Raw genomic sequence first — 3,275 nt, forward strand, 5'->3', positions numbered from 1 at the left:
CTGCACACAAACACATATTTAAATTAGACACTCGTATAATCCGGCTACAGCTATATCTGTACAAAGCATCCAGCCACATTTTTAAGGACATTCTACATATGCATAACTAAACACTCACTCCACAGCTCACTACTGACAAAAGTCAACTCATCAGTTTCTTATAAATCCTACTTTTATCTGTAACACATGTATATTCAGAAATTTGTGAAAAACTGAATACTGGCTTTTAATCTGTTCACAACAGTGTAACATCAGCAAGAGATCTGCAAATTCAGAAATGACAGACAAAAGAAGTCCCATAACTCAGTCTGAAATGAAAGTAATTTCATCTTTGATTGCAATAAAAGAGTGGTACAGTTAGATCCTTAAACTTCAAAATGCTCATCTCACTTTCAAAACCAACTACCACAGAAACCTTAGACTTAGCAGCCAAAATGTAATTTTACCTTGAACTTAGAGTAAGAAAAGTCTTACTTCCTAGGGCTAGGAACAGCCAAAACAGCATTTGTAAAGGTCATCTTAGCTCTGGGGTCTACCATACTAGAGCCACACAGCTGAACATCGTGACACCAATGTCTCTACCTCTTTTCCTATCCTGTTCAATTTTCACAGAATTACAGAGTAATTTAGGTTGGAAGAGAGCTCATCCTACCAACAGCCATTTCAAAGTAGGTCTTACTATATGTGGCTACCCAGACACTTGTCCAGTCCAGTCTTACACATCTCCAGAGAGGGATGTTTCAACATCTCTTTGGACAACATGTTCCAGCATCCAAACACCCTTGTGTTTTAAAAAGAAAAAGGAAAAAAAAAACCCACTATCTAATCAGGCCTTCCCATTTTCTAGCCTGTGTCCATTGCCTGTCATCTCTTATCACCTGTCTCTGTGACCCTCTCCTTCCCTCTAAGGAGAAAGCAAGTGAGCTGGAGCTGGGAAGGCCCATGAAATCTATTTGCCTCAAGGGGTTACCTAAAAGGTGAAGTGAGACCGGAAGAAAAGAACTTGGCAATCTTTAGACTTCTGTTAAAGTGGCAGTAAGAGGGCATAGGAACTAAATTGCAGTGTGGCTAAAATTAACAAGCCTGAAAAAAATCTCATTTGGTAAAAGTAATCAGAAAAAGCTACTAATTGCAGACTGGATAAACACTTTGGCAGGATGATTGCACAGTGGATGTGCACTCTGCTTCTCTACAAGTTTGACTTCTTCCACAAAGGGATGGAAGCACTTTGGTTAAATTCAGCAAAGACTTTAAGAAAAAAAAAAAACAAAAAACAGGACCCTTTCACTGGAAGGAATTGCTTCCTACTAAGAGTCACAACTTAAAATACAACAAGAACTGAAAAAATAGTAAAACTGTGCAGAATCTTTTCCCTCTCACAACCTAAAATATGCGTACAAAAGTAATACTCTGACTCTGTAGTAATACTCTGACTCTGTAGTTGTTTGCATGATGGCAACATGAAAAGATACACCATGATCTTGCAGTGGACTGCAAGAGTATTGATTCCATGAGGCTCTCTCCAAAGACCTCTGCTGGGCACTCTCAAGAGGAATGTTTCTCCTGGGAAACAGCCAGCTGCAAAATGATCAGAAAAATATTCTGGAAGCTTTCAAAGTCATTACAGAGGAAAAGAAGTCAGACTCAGTTTTTCAATTATCATATACTTTTATGATAGAGTCCAACAATAGGGATTGCTTTTGTTTTTGACAGTATGACCACAACACATTTTTTTATACCGACAAATACTACTCAAAATGGCATTAAATAGTCCAGGTTGTGCAAACGCCTTTAAAGGACTAGGAGGGGAAACTATTCTGGGCTTCTCTCCTGAAATTGTATCACCCTCTCCCTGCAAAATGGGCAGACTTACCTTTCTCCAGAACATCCCCAGCACCAAAGCACAAAGCTTTACTAGCTTTCCTCACTCTAACCAACTCCTTAAAATGGTTTAAAACAGAAAGGGGCAACAGAAGTTGCTACACAGCCTCCAGATGCATTAACAGCAGTTAACGGATGGATTTAATATGTCTTTACCTTCAGTCTGACTCAGTTCCAATAAATTCAAGCACTGTCTCTGAAGAAATGAAAAACTTCTGCGGAAGTGGCAATTTAAGCAATTTTAAGGTACAGAATTTAAAAGCTTCAAGGTCTTGCCTTAGTTTAAGAACGGTCTCGTGATAGCACAGACAGCACAGATTCTATGTCAATAAAGACAGGCCAGTTTAAAAAATTTCACAGGCCAGTTTAAAAAAAAAAAAAGTATGGGTGAGGGAAACAGCTTTCAAAACCCAAAAAGGGCTACTACTGTCACCAAAGTTCTCAAAGTATCAATACGTAGGTAACATACCGATTTGCAATAATATCAAGAAATCTTAGCATCTACCTAGATTAACAGACAGCTGTTAATTTATCTGCAGGGTATCCCTTAACAGAAAACGAGCAAATAAAGATATGTAATTATGTATTACATCTTGGTAACGTGTCTGATGTAATTCTAACATCCATGGAATAACCAGGCATACAGCACATTGCCTTATGCCACTCTTCTCTATGCCAAGATTTTGTACACTGCACAAGCCCTTCAGGAGAAGGAAAACACACCTAATACATTCTCCAGGCCCAAACAGAGATACCATTTTGGCATAAAGCTAACCTTGCAAACATTTAGTGTAGTCTTATATTCCATAAGTTTTAATTCTGCAAAGAAACGTTTTGATTTAAGCATTCGGGCAGATCAGCTAGCACATTCTCCAATTTTGCTTCCACAATTCTCTAGCAAACAATCTGAGCAAGCTCTTTGCAAGTTTAAACTAAAATACTTACTTTTAGTAGGTTTCTCACACAAACAGAATGTAACTTTTACATTAATACAGCCTAAGACTTCTATAAATGTAGGCAACAGTAGTTCGCAGCAGAATTTCTTCCTGATTATAAGAATGACTAAACATTAATTAAAAAATGAGAAATACGATTAAACTCTAGCTGTGAAAACACAGCTTAGCACTTAAGAAGCATGAAAGTCTTTACTGCATTATGAAAATTAATCTCAAGCTTTCAGCTGCTAACTTCCCTCTAAAGAAGCACAATTACCATCTACTCTTAAAAAATAAAAACTTCAATAAAAGTTTTACTGTTTTAAAGTTTTAAACTTTAAAGATATTTAGATATTCTGCATCATAGTCTAATAAAATCTCAAGCTACTGGAGAGCACATAATTCAAATATTCTTGCATGTTTTCCTCTTAAAGGACCCATTTAGAAAGGAGTTTTTTA

The sequence above is a fragment of the Tinamus guttatus genome, unplaced genomic scaffold, assembly GCF_059628265.1.
Source record: "Tinamus guttatus ecotype Peru unplaced genomic scaffold, ASM5962826v1 Tinamus_guttatus_pri_ptg000684l, whole genome shotgun sequence".
Lineage (NCBI taxonomy): Eukaryota > Metazoa > Chordata > Aves > Tinamiformes > Tinamidae > Tinamus > Tinamus guttatus.